The sequence below is a fragment of the Ascaphus truei genome, chromosome 6 (genome assembly GCF_040206685.1).
Source record: "Ascaphus truei isolate aAscTru1 chromosome 6, aAscTru1.hap1, whole genome shotgun sequence".
Classification (NCBI taxonomy): domain Eukaryota; kingdom Metazoa; phylum Chordata; class Amphibia; order Anura; family Ascaphidae; genus Ascaphus; species Ascaphus truei.
The window spans coordinates 98,671,655-98,695,595 of NC_134488.1; the positions used below are offsets into that span (position 1 = coordinate 98,671,655).

The 23,941-nt window shown below is 45.5% G+C and overlaps 1 protein-coding gene across 2 annotated transcripts in view; it reads left to right on the plus strand.

Annotated features, from left to right (window-relative positions):
• Positions 1 to 23,941, plus strand: part of CA11 (carbonic anhydrase 11) — a 159,375-nt gene that overhangs the window by 74,486 nt on the left and 60,948 nt on the right. The window lies entirely within an intron of this gene.

Sequence of the window (23,941 nt, forward strand, 5' to 3'; positions counted from 1 at the left end):
GTTACTTCTTTTGCAGCGGCAGTTGGGGGGGTAAGTGCTTGTCCTTGCCAGACGGGGCTCTGTGCTGGTAAGGCCCAGTGGGGCTTGGAGTGGTGAGTGGGCGGGGGTAATTTAAACGTGACTTCAAGGAGCCCACTCGCGCTAACAGCCAGGTCACATGGGCCCAGCTTGAGGTCACGAGGTCATCGCTTAAAGGACCTCTGACCTTTCGCTCGTTGAGTGAGCACTCTGGCAGGGATGGTTATTTACCCAATTACTTAATGTTTAACTAAAAAGCGGCGTCCTTTGTTCCTCCAGGCCTGGTCTCTGTCATTAATTGTTTGTGTTTATGTGGTTAACGAGTAATGTGGGAGGGGAAGGGAGCTTTCTCGAAGTCTCCCTCATCATGTTGGTACCCTGTGTAGAGTATGCATACACACATCATGTAAGTAATGCACTTGCTTGTACAGTATGTATATAATAGATACAGTCAATTCAGTCATAGTCAAGCTTCGTCTGTGTGCATTCAGGAAAGATAAGAGTAGCTCGTATATGCTTTACTTTAATATTTAATGAAACATTTCAGGCCATCCCCTCCCCCCTCTTCTCCAATACAGTGACAAGGAGTCATTAGCAATGCGCATTTCAACTAGTGAGTGGGTGCCTCTGCAAGGAAACCAACACAATTAGAAACAGAATCCAAGCACAAACAAATGCACATATACTGTACACAAATGTAGATATTTAAACTGATATACAGAACAATTACATTAATTGATGAAACATAATGCACACTACAAAAACATACAGCCGGGGTCACACATCTGTAAATATCCACTAGTCTGAAGAACAAATATATATTATGGAAAAAATACTTAGCCACAAAAAGGGATGATAGTTTGCAATTATATATATTAATGTTGATTGCATGTTGATTGGCAGTCTATATTGCACGGTGGTGATTTAATTTGCGCGTTCTCCCTTTCTTTTATTTGTGCGAGCTTTCGAGATACACTGATCTCTTGTTCCGGCGGTGTTACAATGGATAAAGCAAGAAATGTGGTCCCTATTGGTATATAGGGATGGAATTACATTGTGTATTTGTATGTGTAAGAGACAGCTGTGTGTGCATTTATATAGTGCTGTATGTATAGACATGGCCTTTAGCACTCATGGGAAGAGAGTTCTCTTGTGTCAGGGTAGTGACTCATGAAGCTGCGGTCTCGGTTTAGGCCACCACTAAGTGTCCCGAACAGTTGCATAAATTTGTATTCATACAACCGTCTCTCTTTCGGTGTTCTATTACCTTTGAGTATGGCCACCTTCAGATCGTTCAGCTTATGGCCAGAGTCAGAGAAATGTTTGCCAACAGGACTGTCTCTTGTTCCACGTGTGATGCTGTGGCGATGCAGATTCATTCTCTTGTTTAGCCCCTGTCCCGTCTCCCCTATGTAGTAGCAGCCCCCTGGGCATTTCATGCACATGATGAGGTGCACGAGACATATATATTATAATATATTCACGCACATGCAAACAAAATGAACTGCAGTTATAGATGTAACCTATTCTAACCCAACTATTAAAACCAATTCTACTACAAAAACATGTTCAAATACGGTCAATTATATTTCTATGTTATTTTAAAACATGCTGTGCTGTTAGATGCCACATCAATACATTTACACCAGACACCCATACAACATTTTTTACCCCAATCACACACTTTGTTTCAGGTTCATTCACAGAATTGCGAGACTTCAGCCCCCTCACAAGCAAAAGCCCACTTAAAATGCTCAGGTTAACAAGAATGTAACTTTCAACACATCTTACAGTACATACAGGATTTCAACTAAGAGCTTAGGAAACCTTCTGCCAATAACTGTCAGATTTCAGTGGGTTAATGCACACGCTTGGGTGTTCATTATTGTTACAGCTTTCTGTTATTTCTCTTGCTGTGCTTCCTCCACAGATGTTCTTACTCTACACACTCACACAGCCTGTTAAAGATTTATAGGGCTCCCTGACCTGTGGGAAATTACTCCACATTTCTCTCAAATCAATGCTGAGTGTCCCCTCTCTATCTCTCTCACCCCTCCACACCTCCCTTCCCATCTGTCTATCTTTATGTTTAATAGGAACTGAGATGTAATTTTTTTTCCCCAGCTCTGTTTGATGTAAAGAGGCTGCAATGTGTCTTTGGGAGGATTTGTGCTGGCAGGGAGAGGGGGGGAGATGTGAAGATAGAATGAAAGGGAAGGAGAGAGGAATATGAATAGAGAGGAAGCCAGAAAGTGAAAGATACTCCGCATGGAGAGTAGCAACAACACAAAAGTGACACAACCATATCTCAGATCCCTAAGAAAAAGCAATTAAGAAAGGACTGGAGGAGAAAAGGAAGAAGTAAAGAGAGTGTGATGGAAGGTGAATGTGAAAAGAAAGAAAGTGATGTGATGGCGTTAGGGAGGAGAGAAGCAAGAGGAAGGAAAGAGGAGAGTGTGAAGAAGAGAAGTAATTATAGAAATGCTATAACTAGAGAGATCAGATAACCTGGAAAGATGTGCAGTGGTTAACCCCTTCACTGCCGGAGCAGGTCTGCAATGCATTGCAAAGTAATGCTTTGCAGGCCCGTTTCGCATCGAAAGGGTTAAAGCACCAATCTACATATATGTTATTTTATGTCAACATGTAAAAGCTCCTATTAGACATTTTTGGGGGGCAATATAAAAAAAGAACTTCCACTGAAACTTGGAAAGTGCTTGGATAAGGGAACTTTTTTTTTAAAGGAGAAAACAACCTAAAAATCCATTCTAATACATTTTGGTGGATTTTGGTGGAGCGCAATTACCATAAGTTACTCTATACAGTACAGGTGGTCTTCGGTATCAGATGGTCCGCTTTCCGTCGAACAGCTTATCCGATGCCACATAACGCAGCCCGCTGGATGCATTATCCGACGTCGGAACCACTTATACGCCGCTCACCGCTGCAGATTAACATGGGCCCAGAATCCGACGGTCCGTTATCCGACGGCAGTTTGCGGGACGGATTCCGGCAGATAACCAAGGACCGCCTGTACATTTATTTATTTATTTATAAAATGTTTTACCAGGAAGTAATACATTGAGAGTTACCTCTCGTTTTCAAGTATGTCCTGGACACAGTTAATATGATGATGTTATGTACATGATGGCAGCAATTCCTATGTGCCTTAAATTATTACATTGCTCCCTACTGCTGGGCATGAAAACCACTGCAAGTTCAGCATCTTCATAAGAATTTGTTGGTGTCCTACATTAGTCAACTACTATCACACGTCTGATGACCGCGGTATTGGCAGCATATTTTACATTAGCACCCTGTAATGCCACAAAACATCAATATCTTCTACTCTTCTCTGCGGAAGCTCACTAACAAAAGGTTTCATTGGAAATCTCTCCTGCTCCTAAAGGATGCACGATGCAGAGCTACCGAAATAATAACCAATCACATGCTGGACATTCCGAGATTCAAGATGCATGTGTTAATACTCGGTCAGGAATGGGATTCACGGCTCCTAAAATCCTGTTTTTCTAGCTTCCTTCTAATTATAAAATATTCAGACAGCTCTGCAGCGGCGATGAGGTGATGGGAAAGTGTCTCTTGCATTTCACACAGCCTTACAAACATGATCTCCGTACATATGCACTGAATCCCTGTTTTTCTCATATATACGTATATAACATTACATTATGGGTACACACTAGTTTTTCGTGACCTGGAAAGTCACGAAAATGCACTAAAGAAATAACTTATAGAAAGTGGGTTATTTTTTAAAATCCCACACGCAGCGAAACTGATATAAAAATACGGCATCGCACACATCAAAGAAAAAATAGTATTGCTTTCTGTGGACTTTTTATCTGAATACACCTGATGCTGTTTTGCTGTGTATTTCCACCAGCTTCCACCCACTTTGGTATCATAGAGACTTTGATAAATGATCCAAAGTGAGAAAATGGTCTATATTCACTGATGGTCGATAAATGAGAGAATTTGCATTATCGGTGTTTAACGCCAATTTTATTTATCAGCCAATAAACTAAAGCCATATTGCCATTGGTAAAGCAGTGAGGGGGCTTTTTAGCACAGCAATATGTCTGTTTTATATTTAATGTTGTGTATGCAAATGAACAATTAAGGCCAAATGACTTATTCACATTGTACTAAAATCTGATACATAGCGATATATCGGGCTACTGCCAAATATATAGCAGATTGTTATTTATTTATCAAATATTTTACCAGGAAGTAATACATTGAGAGTTACCGCTCGTTTTAAGTATGTCTGGGCACAGAGTTATGATGACAAATACATGATTACAAATACATAGTTACATTAAGTGAGCAGGGTTATACATTATATACAAGCCATTTTATCACCGATCCCAGACTGGTTTTTGACCTGTCTTGGCAATATATATAATGGCCACTACATACATACACAAGATAAAACCAGTCAGCCTAGAATAGATGATAGGAAGAAGAGGAGAAGGAAAACGAAGCACTAATTCCACTGCTTGCTTGAAAAAACACAGAGGTGCGTTCCATAATAAAAAAGTTTATTGGATCAAAAACAAACAAACAGGGCACCTACGCGTTTCGGGCTTGTGGCCCTTTATCAAGAATAGATGATAAAAGTATATTAAATAAACTTTGAAAACATATCAACCATTAGTAGCCTAATTGGCCAGCATGTTATGATTAATCCATGGTTAGCTGGCCACTAAGTGCTACAAACTGGTAAATACAGAAATGCATTTCTAACAATAGACTAAATACTTCCCCCTCTCTCCTTGCATACCAAAGAGATTAGTAAGGCGTTGTTTAGCAATGCCTTACTCACCCCCAATGGCAAATAAACAGATTTAACATGGAAACATTCAATTTGGTGTCAGATTATAACCACTTGGCCCACCTAATCTGCCCATTTTCCTACCTGGAAAACCTCAGATTCCATTAGATCCTTAGGTTCCTTTTATATTTGTAACGATTTTTGTGGAATGGCCTGACCCACCCAATCTCATATTGGCCCCTGTGGTCTAACCAGTCCCCATTACAGTGTGATTGTGTCTGGTGTTGCACCTGTTGGCTACAGGACTCCTGAGTCTCCCGCATGATGGTGTATGGGGATGACCCGTCCAGACAGGCAGCTGAGGTAGTGTGCAGAGTCCTACCTATATCTAGTGCAGCGCCTCCACCTCATCAGGATCCCAGCGTGAGCTTGTGGATGGTCCTGGTGAGGAACTCCTCTGTGGTGCCCCTCCCTGTGCAATAACTTCAGACTTGCACACGAGAGTGTTGTTATTCAGGAACATCTTTATTGCACGGTGGGCAAGACTGCCCTCCACAATGGGGTGAAATCAGCCCTCCATCGTTCACCGCACTTCCCTTCGAAAGGTAATGTTCTCCTGATAATAGGGATTCCCTATCCCCGCAGGGATATCTTATTCTGTGCCAGGTCCCTGGACACAGTCTTCTTATTCAGCTACTATAACATAACTCTTAACTGCTCCTTCTCCTACTCCTCCTCCAGCAACACACTAACTTTTGACACAGTGCTGTGCCTTATGTAATCTTTGGGGCTGGCACAACTCTGACATCACTAACCATGGAGTCAGAACCTGTGACCACTCCCATCCATACATAGGGCACCTCACCAGGGTGTGAGGGCAAACCTCCATGATTACTGCTGGCATGCCCATAACTTACCAGGCCTTGCTGCCAGCAGGAGAGATGACTGCAACCATTTTACATCATGGTTACATATTTAAGTTAGCTTTTTGTCTATTCTAAGCTTTTGTGAATCCCCCTACTGTATTAGCCTGCAGCACCTCTGTTGGGAGTCTATTCGATGACATTTCCCCTGAGCCTGCCACTCTCCAGCTTCAGATAATGACCTATTTTCTAGCATTTTTCTTTCTATGAAATATGCTTACCCCATGTATTTTGTTGAAGCTCTTTATGTATTTGAACTTTTATAACCCTTTACTCCGCCAAACTGTAGTTATTAAGGCGTAAAACTATAATCTGTGAACAGCACTCAGAGAGTATTATATACCGTATTTTCCGGCGTATAAGACGACTGGGCGTATAAGACGACCCCCAACTTTTCCAGTTAAAATATAGAGTTTGGGATACACACACACACACACACACACACACACACACACACCACTATACATATATATATATATATATACACACACACACACATCACTATATACACACACACACACACACACACACACCACTATACATATATATATATACACACACACACACATCACTATATACACACACACACACATCACTATACACACACACACATACACACATCACTATACACACACACACATCACTATATACACTCACATCACTATATACACACACACACACACACACACACACGTGAAAGTACTACTGTACTGCATGCTCGGCTCCCCACGCTGCTGAACACTGGAGGAGTAAAGACAGGAAGAGGAGGGCTTGTGTCTGTGTGTAGAGGGACGCCCCGCCCCCTCTGCAAGCACAGGGAAACAGCAGCAGCACAGAGCTTCTGCCTGCCACTGCTCTGCTCTGCCCCCAGGTTTCGCCGCACAGGCTGCGCCCCCCAGTTTGCACACCGCTGGCCTGGCGCACGTGACCGGCGCCCGGCTGACGCGCGGCACGCCGGAAAAAATAAACAAGGAAGCCGCGTCTGCCCGCACTTTGCACTTTGCCGGCGTATAAGACGATACCCGGCGTATAAGACGACCCCCAACTTTTGAGAAGATTTTCCAGGGTTAAAAAGTCGTCTTATACGCCGGAAAATACGGTATATATATATATATATATATATATGTAGCCCATGTTCCCCCCTCCCCCCCCCCAGACACAGATCGTGCCTCTAGGGTGTATTGAGGGCTGGCTACATATAATTGGGTGGTGCATACCTGCTTGGAACAGGAGGGCCTGAGTCTCCCGCGGCGGTATGGGGGATAACAGGATTCAGCTTCTGGGGTATATGCCTCATTTCTTTAGTGGTTGTGGTGCAGCGCCTCCATTCTCTGGCGAAACCTAGGGGATAGGTTGGAATCTTCCCAGAGAAAGCCCTGGTCCCAGGGTGAGAGGTTCCAATCTCACACACACGCAGTCTCTTTGTATAAAATAGCAATGTCTCTTTATTGTCCTTACAGCTTAGCAGTGGCAGCACACAGCAGCAGCAGTACACAGCAGTTCATATGCACAATGCACTCCACAGGTGTACAGGCCTGTCCTCTCCTCTCCTTTCCTCCAGGAATGTACCCCGGCAGAATGGCCTGGTTGGGGCTGCAATACCCCTGCCTCCACCCAAGGGTAGGCCCTATGGATGAGGCCAGATCTCTCCCCCCCTCAACCCCTCAGCAGGGTGATGTCATTGGTCCACCCACTATAGTGCTATCAGCTCTACTCAGACTGGCTGACTATCTTCTCTCTTAGACTCCAGGACATAACAGCCTCTCTCCTCTCTCTCTCAGCTCCCAGGACAGACAGACACTCCTTTCTCTCCACTGCAACAGACTGACTCAGACACACACAGGAGCAGCCCACTAAATAGATTACAGCCCTGCCCCTTATGATGTCAGCAGGACCTCCCCTCTGTCTCAGACCTGCCACAGAGTCAGGAGCCTACCTCTATCACTCAGGTCAGGGCTTGAAGGGGGAAAACCCATGATTACTACTGGCGCCTGCCCTTAACAGGACTTACTCCAGTAGGAGAAAGATATGTAGTCCACTATTTCTTACAGGTGCTACATATATATATAATTTTAAAAAGCGCCCGCTCCTAGTGTGATATCTGAGTAAAAGGTTTAATAAAAAATAAACTTAGACAATTTAAAACTCACAATATAGCCATTGGTAATAAACGTGGTATGAGCTGAACTCATGCGCCAACGTAGAAATGAGAGCCGCCATCTGCTTGCTCCGTCACGAGCTGCCACCTCTGGAACTCCACTGCTGGTCTCGCCCTTTAAGCAATCCTCCGGCAACACAAGGTAGCAGCATGTGGTATGGAAAAACTACGGTGGCTGAGCGGGTGCCAATTCTGACATCAGAGAAAGATTACTGCCGAAAGCTGCAGAGATTGCCCTCGTGTACAAGTACTTGCGGAACCAGGAACCACAGCGCTGCTACCTTGTGTTGCTGGAGGATTTATGTTTATACTTCTGGTATGGTCTCCAGAACTGATCACAGCTCCATACTGCATTGCAACCTGCTGATCAGTCTTCTATGTGGCACAATGTCATACCTTACTAAAATCTAGGAAAGGTACAGCTACTGCGTCACCCTGATCTATTATTTTAGTCACTCAGTCAAAAACGTCAATTAACTCTGTTTGACATGATCTCCCCCTGTAATTTCATGCTGCCTGGGATATTGTAAGCTGCTGGACTTTAGATATTCAACAATTCTTTATTTCTATTGATTTCCCCACTACTGACATCAGACTCACCGGCCTGTAGTTAGCTGCCTCTACCCCACTTCCAGTTCTGTGAAGTGGGACTACACATGTAACCAGGGTTAGTGTTCTGGGTGCCGGGGGAACCCATTGTAAGGATTCCGGTCCTGGGTTTGGCTGGAACTCACCCTCACATGGCTATAGAGGTTCCAGGCAAATCTCTCCTGAATAGCAATTGGAATCACCTGTTTCGGAACTCAGAGTCCAGTTTGTCTTGATGCTGCTTGCTGCGCCGCTCTTCCCCTATTGGCTGTCTATGCTATTTAGGGTCAGCCCTTCCCCCAGGAAGGGGCTGAGCATAATTCCTGAATCACTGTTGGACCTCACTCCTGTAACCAATGCTTGTCATGTCTCTGGCCTTCCTGTGCTGAATCGCTGGATCCCCAGTGCTATAATTGAATTGTTCCTGTGGCCTGTCTGCATACCCTGCTTCCAGAGGCCTTCATTACTTTCAGTTCCTGTCCTCCTTCCAGAGGCCATTCCTATGCTGAAGCTCCTACTCTGAAGTATTTCCTGGTACCGACCCCAGCCTGTGCCCTCGACCATCCTCCTGTGTCGCCTGCCTTGACCCCAGCCTGTGACCTCGACCATCGCACCTGTGCCGCCTGCCTTGACCCCAACCTCTGACCTCTACCATCGCTCCTGTGCCGCCTGCCTTGACCCCAGCCTGCATACCGTTTACCCTGCTATCTTCAACCCCGACCCGGCAACACACAATGACGGAATCCGCAATCCGGACCCGGCTTCGTGGTCTCAGGTCGTGTTTCTCTATCCCCACCTCAGCCCCGCGGTCCGATCCTGGTTTTTAGCAAACACGTTCATTACACCCATGCTCCAGATTCCACACCTTCCCCCGGCAGAGAGAAACTGTCTTTTAGAGGTTTCCAATCAACCAAATGGACCTCCCACAGGCAGCTGTGACTTTTACTGCCCTCGGAGACACTGCGTTTTGCTTATGTAGCCAGGTCCCCTGAGGTATTACCTTCTCTCCTGTATATGCGAGCTGAGTAGCACTAAGGGTGGCGGCCGGTATCGTGTTGTGGTGGTTCCGCCAGTTCGCGGAGCAGGGCGCCGCCATTGTTAGGGGCGTTGCGCATGCGCGAGAAGCAGGAGCACTCCAGGACTACAGGGAGTTTGCGTCTGCGCAGTTAAGGTCCAGAAAGCCCGCGAAGGACTAGCCAATAGGAAAGGAGGATCTCTGTTGGCATCCGGAGATATATTCCGCGCGCAGGAACTACGTAGTTAGTCGGGGACTGGAGCGGCAAGGGGTAAGAGGTAGGGTGCTGGAGTCCATGACTCCGAGCACTAGGCCAGTACTCCCCTAGGCCCCAGACAGCCCTGAGCCATGCTAGCGGAGTGTGATAGGGACCGGCCCTAGGTTAGGGACCTGCCCCTTAGCTATAAGCTAGTAAGGAATCCAGCGGACGCTGCGTTTTCCACTGAGAGGTTTGGGCCTATGCCAGGTCCTAACGGGACCTATAGACTATAAGTGCGGAGGCTCCGTGCGGAGTGACTACAGCCGGTGGACATCAACTGGGTTGCCCTTAAGTACAGATGACGGAAGAAGCGGTGATATTATCCACGCTGGAATTCACCTCACCAGTGGAGGACATCCAGCGATCCCCTTTGCGGTATAGCAGCACCCGTGGCCGGAGCCCGGGCAGGTAACACCACAGCACACGTGCACCAACCAGGCCTATCATTGACATAGTGGCTGCGCAGTCACACACGAATACACATAAGCTGGTCTACGTATTGGGAGCGCAAGACGTTGGGTGGGACTCATTGGACTTGAGGGTGGGATTATTGTGGGGAGACAGTATCGTCCGCCGAGACGCATAAAGTGTGGACACCCGCTGTGGTGTCCGTTATATCTAACCTGGAGCAGATGTTGAGTTGGGTTGCCTTTAGAGAGGGACCCCTGTTATTACCTGTTTGACTTCTATGCTTAGTGATCAGTAAAGAAGTATTCGTTCGTATATGTTATTGTATGTGTTTATTGATTGTCCTGCGAGGAACCACTCCCCCTCTGGTGGGAGCCATCGCAGGTGGAGGCGCTGCATCATTGTAAGTAATTTCCATAGTATAATCGCCCCAGGTTCCCCGTGGTGGAGACTCAGCCCTCCTGCGAGCCAACAGGTTATGCACCACACTGAGTAACTATATATGTTTTCTGCACCCACACAGTATAATCTGCGATTGGGGGGGGGGAAACCCGTTACACTTAGATTCCCGGGGACAGCAAGTATAGCTACATCTGTACATTTGCACTTCTCCAGTCATCTGGAATTACATCTAATAGTAGTGACTGATAATAGTTCTGATAATGGTGTTGCCAGCTTTCCCCTAAGCTCTTTTAATACACTTGGATATATCGTGTTTGACCCCATTGACTTGACCACTTTCAGGTCTGAAAATTCCATTAGACCTTTCTCCTACGTATATAAATGGACTTGCGTACACCACCTTTCCATTTATATTCTTAATTCCTCCCTTTAGCCTTCAGCTGTTAAGACTAAGCAAAAATATGTATTAAGGAGGTCTACTATACTTTGTCTTCCTCACATGACAACCCTCTTCTGTCTTTAGTCTTACAATCCCTTCTTTGTCTTTCACTTATTGTATATACTTCATTTGAGAACCATATGGCTGGCTTTTCCTTCTACTAACCGCCCTGACACAAAGGTCTGTTGATTTTAGTATTGTTCCTTTTTTTAGGTTTTTGTTTTTCTCTCCCCCTGCTCTTGCATTATACTTAAATACCTCCACCCTGCAAAAACATCCCTTAAACATTTTTCCATCTCTGAAAAGTCAGCCTTCCTTAAAAAAATGCAAACCTTCGATTTTGGGTATGACTTAGCACCACACCGATTGATGATCACAGGAACCAAAGCTCTCACCCAAAATTACATCTGATACTTTGTCCCCAAATTCCCCATTTCTGAGTATTACTCCTAGTATTGCTTCCTTAGGCTGCGCTTATAGTGCCGTCGACAGAGACGCGATGTCGCATTGCCGCAGTCGCGAGCGCTTATAGCAAGCTCGACGCGACAGAGCGACGGCTTGGTCGCGATCGCTGGAAGTCATCTCAATTTGATTTTTCCAACAAACGTAGCCTGACGTCACTGTCGCCGTCGCATTGCCGGCACTATAAGCGTAGCCTAAGGAGTGAGCTCCCACAGCAAGTCCGGTCAGGTCAGTTTTGACTGAGCCACCTGTGCTGAAGCAGGCATATCATGAAAACCTGGCCTGGTGGGGGAGTCTTGAGTACTTGAGTTACGGACCACTGACTTAACCTATTCATCTCGGGGTGAAGATAAAATAGTGCAAATAAAGCATATGATGCATGCATATTATTGCATATAACATCTCTCAGCCCAAGCAGAATCGTTTAGGTATTTTAGTGGTATATAAGGATGGAGGAATATTACTATCTCTTACGCATACTTCCCAGATTTGCACAGCCAGATCTAAATTGGGATTGAGATCATTTTCCCATATCACATTGTTTTGACATGAGAGAAATCTTTGATGAACATGGTGAGATTTTTCCTTGCGAAAATGCAATTTGCGCACAGAAATGTCATTTTCTCACTTTAACGAAAAGACCCTGTAGAGTCCACCGAGATCATTATTACATTGTAAAAGGTGGAATACTAATGCTACTGAATACTTTTAATTGATGGAAAAAAAAAAATACCTCAAAAGCAAGCATTGCCAATTATGCCTTAGAGGACAAAACTATTTCTCTCTGACTCCAGTAAACGGCAGATTGCTCCCTGCATGAACACTGCCTATGTTTTAACTCGGGGTCCGCAAGCTATTAGCGCTGCGCCCCCTCTGCCTGCTCCCACCGGTGCTCGTGCCCCCGACCTTGTTTTCCGTCATCAAATGACGCCGTTTGGTCATGTGATGTCATGCCATGACCCCCGATGTTGTTTGATGCTGCGTTGCCATGGTGACGGGTCATGTGATGTCATATGGTCCCGCGGCGTCAAATGATGCTGTGCTTTTGAATTCCGGTAAGTTGAGAGTTTCAGAGGCCTCACGCGATCCCCTGGCATTAAATGCCCTGGGGAAGAATCTGCCTCAGCGTCACATCTGCTAAAATCCCTCTATTGGCTTCCTATGATATCCAGCATCTCACACTCAATTCTCCTCCTCACGTTTAAAGCTTTACACTCTTCTGCTCCTCCTTACTGTACATCTCAGCCCTAATTTCTCGCTATGCTCCATCCCGACTCTTGCGTTCTGCTCAAGGATGTCTTCTCTCTACCCCCTTTGTATATAAAGCTCTCTCTCACCTAAAACCTTTCTCACTGACTGCCCCACACCTCTGGAATGCCCTTCCCCTCAATACCCGACTAGCACCCTCTCTATCCACCTTTAAGACCAACCTTAATACACATTTGCTTAAAGAAGCATATGAGTAGCACCATGGCTAATACAGGACACATGATACATAAAGCTTGGCCCCCTGCAGACGCACTTACCAGAATTCCCTCCTGCTGTCTCTGTACGTTCTTCCTACCTACCAATTAGATTGTAAGCTCCTCGGAGCAGGGACTCCTCTTCCGAAATGTTACTTATATGTCTGAAGCACTTATTCCCATGATTGTGTTATTTATATGATTGTCACGTGTATTACTACTGTGAAGCGCTATGTACATTAATGGCGCTATATAAATAAAGACATACAATACAATAGTATACATGCCAGAGTAAAAATAAAAACTGGTATGGTACTCACATTATGGTCAGTCTCCTTGGCGTGCATCCGGTTGGTTGATGCAGATAGGGAAAATCCAATGAGGAAAAACGGAGCACTGCAGTCAAATGAGGGGGCTATACACAAGCCAAAGTCGCGAAACGAGTCAGAGGTAACCCCTATGCCGCCCTCCATGCTGTGACCCTTGTTCTAATAAAGTATTTTTTAATCCTTTGGCTTGTGCATGGCCCCCTCACTTGACGGCAGTGCTCCGTTTTTCCTCATTGGATTCTCCCTATCTTTCTAAAAAGATATTGAAGCCTTTTTTTGAACAAATCTATTGTATCTGCCTTCAGACTCTGTGTAAAGATTTCCACATTTTAACTGTCCTTACTGTAAAGAACCTTTTCTTTGTTGCTGGTGAAATCTCCTTTCCTCCAACCTTAAAGGATGACCCCGAGTCTTTTGTACTGTCCTTGGGATAAATAGTTATTTTGAAAGCTTCTTGTACTGTCCCCGAATATATTTGTATATAGTTATCATATTCCCTCTTAGACGCCTCTTTTCTAATGTAAATAAATCGAATTTAGCTAGCCTCTCCTCATAAGTTAGATTGTCCATCCCCTTTATTAATTTGATGGCTCTTCTCTTCACTCTCTAGTTCCATAATGTATTTTGTAAGGAGTGGTGCCCAAAATTGTACTCCATATTCAAGGTGTGGTCTTACTAATGCTTTGTAAAGGGGCATAATTATGTTTACTTCCCTTCCATCCATTTCCGTTTAATGCAATATAAGATCTTGTTTGCCTTTGCAGCTACTGCATGACTTTGGGCATTATTGCTAAGCCTGCTGTCTACAAGCACTCCTAAATCCTTCTCCATCAAGGATTCCCCTAATTTTTCCCCATTTAATGTGTACATTGACTGTTTATTCTTGCATCCTAAATCGCATAACCTTACATATATCTGTATTAAACCACATCTGCCATTTACCTGCCCAAGTTTCCAGTCTCTCCAAGTCCTTCTGGAGAGAAATTACATCCTGCTCTGATTCTACTGCCTTACACAATTTACTGTCATCAGCAAAGATGGAGACTTTGCTCTCGATGCCAACCTCAAGGTCATTAATAAACAAGTTAAAAAACAGGGGGCCCAGTACCAATCCCTGAGGTACTTCACTCACGACTTTAGCCCAACCTGAAAATGTTCCATTTATGACAACCCTTTGTTGTCTGTCCTTCAACCAGTTTAAAATCCAGGTGCATATATTTTTACTTAGTTCAATTTGCTTTATTTTGTACACCAACCTCTTATGTGGAACCGTATCAAAAGCCTTTACAAAATCTAAGGCTACGCTTATAGTGCCGGCGGTGACGGCGATGCTACGGCGACGGTGATGTCAGACTGCGGTCGTTGGAAAAATCAAATTGAGATGACTTACAGCGATCGCAACCAAGCCGTTGCTCCGTCACAAACTGCGCACTATAAGCACGCGACGGTGCCAATGCATTTGTTTTGACGCAAAGTCGCGTCGCTGTCGACAGCACTATAAGTGCAGCCTAAGTAGACCACATCAAGTGCATTACCTTGGTCTAAATTCCTACTTACCTCCTCAAAGAAACAAATAAGGTTAGTTTGGCATGACCTAACCTTCACAAATCTATGCTGACTATTACTAATTTTGTGTTCCATTAGGTATTCCTGAATATTATCCTGCATTAAACCTTCAAGTAGCTTCCCCACTATTGAAGTCAGGCTTACAGGTCTGTAATTCCCTGGCGCGTTAACAAAACTGGTCAAGGACATTATTTTTCCCGCGTTTAACAGTGATCCACGAAGGTAAATTTATACAAAAATAACATTCAGTAGATTTCTTATTCGCATGGACTTAACAGTCCATTAACATGCAGAAGAGCAGGTGTGTTATAGATGTAGGTGCAGATACACGCGTTAACCTATTTTAACATACATATGCGTTAAAGGACAACGAGGTTCAGGGAACCTGAGTATATATCTACCTGTGTGCACACCAATTCCTCAACACCCTGCCCCCTCCCCCTCCTCACTTTTTTAGTTGTATTTGTTTTACCGTAGTTCCATTATTTTATATACTCTTTTTAAACGTTATGTTTTAATTACTTATTACTCACTAGCACGGGATTTGCACTGCTAATTGGTGTGCACACAGGTAGAGATATACTCAGATTTCCTGAACCGTGTTATCCTTTATTCATAGTTATATATTGTATCTCACCTGTGTAGAATCCTATTCAGACATAATTTCCTCAGGAAATCCAGAGCAGTCAATCTGTCTTTGTTTGTACATATGCGTTAAACCTTACTGTCACACGCTCAATGGCAATTATATTGTCCGTTATAGAACCAGCCTCACGTGCACGTTAACGTATAATAGCACTTTTGCGCAATAGATGTTAACGTGCATGAGCGCTAATACGTCTTCCCCGCATGTGCATTACGTCAGTAAACAATTGAAACGTTTAAAAGTATTATAAGTTCATGGTAATTAATGGCTGTTAACCAGAACACATACCAGCATTAAGAGATAAGCAAAGTATCATGTCTCAGTGTCAGGATGCCGCACCTGGTCCTTCTGCACAGCCAGGTAAAATAAGGATGCAGCGCTTCACTGAGGATGAGCTAGAGCTGCTTATCAATGGTGGTGTGGACAACTATCCAAAACGTTTTGCTGAGCTTTGTTCCAAAAGCAACACTGCCGAAAAGCGAAATATTTGGAAGAATATTCTGAATTCAATCGATGCTCTGGCTGGGGCATGCTGTTAGGAGCACTGGCATGCTGAACAAGTGTTGGACTAAAGGAAGATCATTTAAGAAGAAGCTGTCGGACCCTGCCAAGTCAGCCAGGATTACCGCAGGGCGACCACCAGCTGAGCTGCACCTCTTGGCCTGTGAGCAGCGAATGATGGAGGGCATCTCACAGCACAGGTTGTGGTACTGCCTCGCACGGTTGATATTGACCTGTAAGTAATATTACAATAAATATGACCATCAATGTTAACTTTATAATGTCCTATGGAGACACAACACATATATAAATTAGAGTACTCCATTACAGTACTTTTAAAACGTACCACTTAATGTACATTCTAAACATTCACTATACCATTAGCACACGTTAAACTGTAAATAATTATCAAAATGCTACCCTGTGCTATATAAACTCCTCATACTATATTAATTCACATAGGTCCTTATCCACTAAAATGTCCTAAGCTTTAGCATGACTTTACTCCCATCCATATGAATGAGTAAAGGTACAGTATGCTAAAGCTTAGCACACATTTGTCTCTGGGCCTAATTTATATTCATATACATTTTAGAAACAAAATTGAACACATCATTTCAAAGATTTTTTTTATTGTGAATACTGTGATAACTTGGCATTTCCCCCCCTTTTATTGATAGGGCCATCTCACAGACAACCACCAGTGTCAGAGGGTGACGGATCTGGGATGGAAACATAACAGGCGAAAGAAAATGAGGAGTATTTTTTTAATTCTAATACAATCTAGAGTGAAAATGGTGTTCAGTCCCTGTATGCGCTCTAAGAAGTCTTTCCAAGTAATGAGTCACGTTATGTTCGGAATGCCTGGAGTAGTCCACATATAAAATCCAGATATCGTGTGTTGGGGGGGATTAGCACCTAATGGTACCCCTAGGGTGTCCACAACATGCGCATAGTAGTTTAACCTTCCCTCTGCATCTAATAAGGGTAATGTGTGAGAGGGGTAACTCTCATAAAGACTAATGCCTATTTACTTTTGAAGCCCACTCAGTAGTCTGGCATTCCATGGTGTGCAGGATCCGTTGAAAATTGAAGTCCAAGGGGTATCTGTGTAAAACGGAGCACAACCGCAGCTAGACAAAAAGATCATCAACGGATAACTCCCATAAAAAGCATTTATTAAGCTCACATGGATGCTTTACAGGGTTAAAAAAACGCACCTATGCGTTTGCGCTCCAGTGTTTTATCAAGGTGATAAACCTTGGATGATCTAAGGCTGGACCTTCATCTGCTCCTGTGGCCCCCTCTGACAACGCCTACTGTAAGCCAGTCCAGCTGACTTTCCACTCTAATTGAGGCTCCTGTTACACCACCTCAGGAGACACGACATGGCTTAAGACGCCAACGTGGGCGCAGAACCAACACTCATGCTAGGCAGAAAAGAGCATGTAGCACTTAATCCCTCCCTCCGCTACCATATTATTTAGCCATTTGTGACATTTTGTTTTTATTTGTGTTCTATCTGCATAGTAAATACAGCTAAACCCCGTTATAACGCGGGTCTCGGGGTCCACCCCGAGACCACCGCGTTACTAACGGGGTCGCGAGAAAAAAAAATGGCCGCCGCGCTTTAGCGCATATTCATCCCGCGGGACAGGAGATGGGAGCGGGCATGTCCCTCCGCTCCCCGCTTCCCACTGTCACCGCGGGACAGGCCGCGGGGCAGGAGATGGGAGCGGGGATGTCCCTCCTGTCCCCGCTTCCCCCTGTCACCGCGGGACAGGCCGCGGGGCAGGAGATGGGAGCGGGGATGTCCCTCCTGTCCCCGCTTCCCCCTGTCACCGTGTGACAGGCCGCGGGGCAGGAGATGGGAGCGGGGATGTCCCTCCTGTCCCCGCTTCCCCCTGTCACCGCGTGACAGCCCGCGGGGCAGGAGATGAGAGCGGGGATGTCCCTCAGGTCGCCGCTTACCTCAGATCCCGCTGCCTGCATGGAGGTGGTAGCGGGGGGTTTCTTCTCCCCACCGCTGTCCCTGGCGCTCCCGCTGCCTGCGCGGGAGGAGGGGGGGAGCGGGTGGTGGTGCTGGTCGCGGCCTTTCCTGTGCTCCGACCCCACCCCCCGTCTGTGTAGAGTGAGAGAGTGTGTGTGTGTATGTATATATGGGAGAGAAAGTGTGTGTGTGTATATGGGTGTGTGTATGTGGGTGTGAGTGTGTGTAAGTGTCTGAGTGTGTGTGTAAGTGTGTGTAAGTGTGTGTAAGAGTGTGTGAGTGTCTGTGAGTGTCTAAGTGTGTGTAAGTGTGTGTGTGTGTAAGTGTGTGTAAGTGTGTGTAAGTGTGTGTGAGTGTCTGTGAGTGTGTAAGTGTGTGTAAGTGTGTGTAAGTGTGTGTAAGTGTGTGTAAGTGTGTGTAAGTGTGTGTAAGTGTCTGTGAGTGTCTGTGAGTGTCTGTGAGTGTCTGTGAGTGTCTAAGTGTGTGTAAGTGTGTGTAAGTGTGTGTGAGTGTCTGTGAGTGTGCGTGAGTGTGCGTAAGTGTGCGTGGGAGTGTGTGTGAGTGTGTGTGCGTGTGCGTAAGTGTGTGCAGTGTGAGCAATGAGGAGTGTGTGTGCAGTGTACAGTGTGTGTGCAGTGTGTCAGTGTGTGCAGTGTGAGCAATGAGCAGTGTGTGTGCAGTGTGCAGTGTGTGTGCAGTGTGTCCAATGAGCAGTGTGTGTGCAGTGTGTCAGTGTGTGCAGTGTGAGCAATGAGCAGTGTGTGTGCAGTGTGCAGTGTGTGTGCAGTGTGTCCAATGAGCAGTGTGTGTGCAGTGTGCAGTGTGTGTGCAGTGTGTCCAATGAGCAGTGTGTGTGCAGTGTGCAGTGTGTGTGCAGTGTGTCAGTGTGTGCAGTGTGAGCAATGAGCAGTGTGTGTGCAGTGTGCAGTGTGTGTGCAGTGTATCAGTGTGTGCAGTGTGAGCAATGAGCAGTGTGTGTGCAGTGTGCAGTGTGTGTGCAGTGTGTCCAATGAGCAGTGTGTGTGCAGTGTGCAGTGTGTGTGCAGTGTGTCCAATGAACAGTGTGTGTGCAGTGTGCAGTGTGTGTGCAGTGTGTCCAATGAGCAGTGTGTGTGCAGTGTGCAGTGTGTGTGCAGTGTGTCAGTGTGTGCAGTGTGAGCAATGAGCAGTGTGTGTGCAGTGTGCAGTGTGTGTGCAGTGTGTCAGTGTGAGCAATGAGCAGTGTGTGTGCAGTGTGCAGTGTGTGTGCAGTGTGGCAGTGTGAGCAATGAGCAGTGTGTGTGCAGTGAGTGTGTGCAGTGTGTGCAGTGTGTGCAGTGTGCAAAAAAAAAAATGAAAAAAAAAATTTGTTTTTTTTAATTTTTTTTTTTTTTTTTTTAAACGGGAGCCACGGGAAAACCGCGTTATAACCGAATCGCGGTATAACGAGGCGCGTTATAACGGGGTTTAGCTGTACTTTGAAGCAACAGTAAGGAAAATGTTTATTTATTCTTATGTAACGGTATTTCCCCCACCCTCTGTGGGGACACAGGATCAGGTTTCTGGGGTACATTACCCACTTGATTCTCTAGCAGTGCAACGCCTCCATCTGCTGTAGGCTCCAGATAGGTGAAGATAATCTCCTACAGTAGAACTATCACCTCTCCCCCCAGTAAGATCACACACTAGGCGGGAGTATAACAACAGGAACGGTTTATTCTCTCACTCTGTGCAGCACAGTACATGGCAGGGTTCTGCCCAATGCAGCAACTGTCAGGTACTCACAGAAGGATGGTCCCTGGACCTTCAATACAGGCCAAGGGCACCCGCAGCTCTTCCCTGCCCCTCTAGCAGGGGCAGAGGGATGGTACACACTCACTCTCCCCGAGGGGAAGAGGACCAGAGAAGGCCCAATGCTCAGGTTTACTGCTGTGTGACCTGCCCCTCTGAAATAGGTAGAGGCACTACAAAATTTAGGGCAGCACTGCCCTTAAGTATAGCTAGGAGGAGGCACCATGTCTGTTCCATGATTGGACATGCTCAGGCCGGATGTCACCGCCTCCCACTGTCACTCAAGTACAGCTCCAGTGAGTGGGGAAAACCCATATTGACTACTGGCAGCCTGATCCAAGTAGGACTTACTACAAGGAGAAGGGCAGGTTAGTAGCCAAAGGTGGCATGGCTACACTTACAATTTGTGTACGTCATTATTTTCATTATTAGATCATATATTAATTGTCATGGGAGACCAGGCAATTACACCTTTATACCGGGATCATTTCACTGAGCAAAACCAAGAAGTAAAACAAATTGCGATTTGTTCCTTAGAAACAGACATACACACAATAAATTACAATATGCAGAAGAAAACAAACTGGGCTCCAAAACTAATCTTTCCTAGTCGAAATAGCTCAGAAAACAAAGTCTTTACAAGTCCTTTCAATGACCGGGATGTACCCGCAAAAGTCCTGGAACTCAATTCGGCATGCAGTTCCTGACGCCACCGCCCTTTCCACTCGGGAGGTGCTGAAATCCCTTGACAGGGAGCGAGGTACCAAACGTCCTGGTACTCTTTTCGGCTTGTAGTTCCGGCCACGCCCTCCGCGTCTCTTTTCAGAACTTGGCGCCTGGAAAGTGGGACTTAGAAATGTCTTGCCTTTTAAATTTCTGAAGCCGGCTCGCGTCTATTTCTCTCAGTGCATTTTTTGGTCAGTTCAAATCTGCTGCTGCTGTCTTGGCTCTTAGAATCTCTCAACCTGATTGGCTGCTAGGTTTCTTATAGGAGTTTCAGTCCCATTCACAAAACGCTATAGACAATCAGCACGTGGGAAGATTTCTAACAGCCTATCACAGATTTGCCGGTAATCTGAAGCCGGGCGGGAGCTGATTTCAATTCTGCTAAGGGGCATGCACCAACCTGGCACCTCTGCCACTTAGCATATTGAACCCCCCATTGTGCCAGTCTCCTCAAAATCTGGGCTGGGCAAATGGTTGCCGGATAGCCCTTATTCATGTCAGGACGTGGGTACTTGAGTGTAACTCCGTTATCCCGTCCGCCCTAACACCTTGGCATCTCTGTGACTTTCAAGTCTGGGACCCGACCAGACACAGTGGCGCCAAGCCTGGTGGCCATCTGGTGTCTCAGAACCACGGACTTGGAAATTCCCCAGTTCATATACAGGGCATACACATATACACTGTTATACACCATATTAATAAAAATCTTACAAAATTCTTCTAAGTCCCTCATCCCCTAGGATCTACTGAAAAGACGCACACGTTCATTTTCAGAGCTCCTAGACCTTCCTACAAGAAGTTTTATTGAAAGTTGCTTCAAATTACGCTTAGGTTCATTTTTAGGGTTGCTTCAATTGTAACGAAGCTGGACTTAGAAGTAATTTTACTCCCGCAACACTATACATGGATGGAGATACCCGAACCCCTATACCGGGTCCGGGGTATGGGGCATATACCGTGGGGGACTCCCCCTAAACCAGGGACTTCTGACTTTACCCAGGATAAACAAATCCCTATGCCCCCTTTTACCTTTCTGATCTGTGCTGAAGCAGGGACTCTGGCGGTGAGCTGCAAGAATGTTTTCTGGGTAGGATTTTGACCAGAGCATTGTGCTTCAGGGTATCAAAGAATCTGACCTGATTCCCGGCTTTCTTTTTGGGGTATCCAGTAACTCTGGAACCTCGCTACTGTACATAGCCACAATCTGAAAATACTTTCTCCGCAAAACCCACCCTAAAACTCATAGCCTAGCAATCTCTGCTTGCTGGCACTCCTGGAAAGGCAAAAACACAAACATTCTTTATTGTCACATATTTTCATACAATGCATAGCAGTACATACACGACATCCAGGTCCACGAGCTGACACTCTATGACCCCACAACGTTACTCAGGGGCAACCAAGTGGGCTTGACCTTTTATTAGTGAGCCTGGTTACCCCCTCGCTGTCACATTAATATTTACATATGTATCATGTATCAACACAACATTCTAGTTCATTTTATTGGCATATATTATTACCATGACATTTTATTTCAGAGGTTAATGGCGGTTACAGGATGACTTTGGCAAAGGAGGTTAAGGGTGGGTTACATTTGGTAAATAAGCTCATGATAGTAAAACTGTATACTATTTGCCATCATCTTATACTTACAGCCCAAACAAATCGGGAAATAGTCTGTTCCGGCCTTGTCTCCCTCACGCTAAATTATCTTCAGCTCCAGCTGTATAGGAAAAATTATGCATCTGTGCATGGATATCCTAATGAAGTATGGTAATGTAAGCTAAGAGACTCTAAAAGTAAGGTGTTGTAATTACACCTAAGAATTTTCATCAGCCACATGAGCTATTACATGCTACAGTAAATGAGTTGTCTAACATGACTGGGGTTGGCCCGGTGAGCCTCTACTACCAAAGGAAGACACTGACAACTTACTGTAGGAATAAGACCACAGCTTTTATCATTTTAAACCCAACTCAGACTGGCCCGTACCATGTCGAGAACCCCCCAGCATCGGTGTGGCTTGTGACCCATTGTTGCTGTCGGAAAACCGACACCGCAACTGTACAGCGTCGTCCATCAAGGAGGACGCTCCCGAACACCAGCGGCTCAGAGGTGGACCGAACACCAATTAGTAACTGGGCTATAAGCCATAACCTGATACTTACGGGCCCAGTCTGTACCATAAAAAAAGCACCCCACCCGGCTGTGACAAACATTTCCTAAATATGCTCTCCAAACATTGGTTTTCATGGAGCATTTGTATATATTCTTTCATTCTTTTCTATAATTTAAAAAAAAATAAGTGAACAAACACACAAAACACAGAAAGACAACCTTGGTAAACAAGGGAGGGTGGGTGGGCTTGGGTGACGAGGTGAGTGGTGCCTCCTCTTCCTTCCTACCCCTACAGTATCTTCCCCTTACAGCATGCCCCCTCGACCTAACACATGGGGATTAGCCAATGCCCAGTAGGTGCCCGGCCACTGCGTCATGTTACCCCAGCCTAATGTGCCGGGGGCTATTCTTTATCTACAATATATTATTTGCTATTATTTTGTAATTTTGATGATAACAATCATTATATTTCACTGTAAGACATGTTAAAAAAAAAAAAGCCCATTGGAAAAATTATTTTATTCATTAATGCAATGTATATGCTTTTCATATATACAGCAGCTTTAGATGTTAGAATTAGGAAGCAGTTGTAATGGTAAGATTGATATCTGTCCCTTAAATGCTACAGCATGTGAGGCTGATTTGAACAATGGGCAGCTTTGTTTAAGGTCTGGATGGGATTAACTATAAATTGAAGTGTGACCAGGGCTGGATTAAGGGATGGGCTGGCCGATCTCTTTCCCAGGGGTCACTAAAAGAAACCACCAGGCACCTTGCCACTTGACTTTTTGCAGCGCACGCTCCGACCCTGGCGCCATCTTTAAATGTCTGAGTCCTGCATGACCTGTCCCGCGTGGCCAAGGGCATTCGTCAATGTCCCGTGCTTCCTCTGCTCCGAGACCCACGCGCCCCAGCCTCTCTAACGCACCATTTTTTATTTGCCTCGACATTGACAAGGGTACGCAGGACTCGGACATTTAAAGATCGTGCCAGGGTCGGAGCGCGCATGGTTGAAAAGTCAAGCGGCGAAGCACCAGTGGTTTGGTCACAGCCAAATGTCCAAGACCTTTACTAGAGCCGGATTTAAAATGTTGCTGCCCATAGGAACTTACTTTTTTGCTGCCCTGGCCTCCTCGTCTTGTAGCGTTCCGACATCACATGGTCATGCATTTCCATGACAACGGCGCGCCATGTGATGTCACATTGTCATGGCAACGCTTCACCATGTGACGTTGCAGCCTCATTTGACGCCGTCACACTGCAGAAGGAGGGCATCGCTGCAGAAGGAGGGGCACCGTATTTTTAGTCTGCTTGAAGTGTAATAATGTTTCTGTCGGCCTCGAGTATGACCTAACTAGCGCATCATTA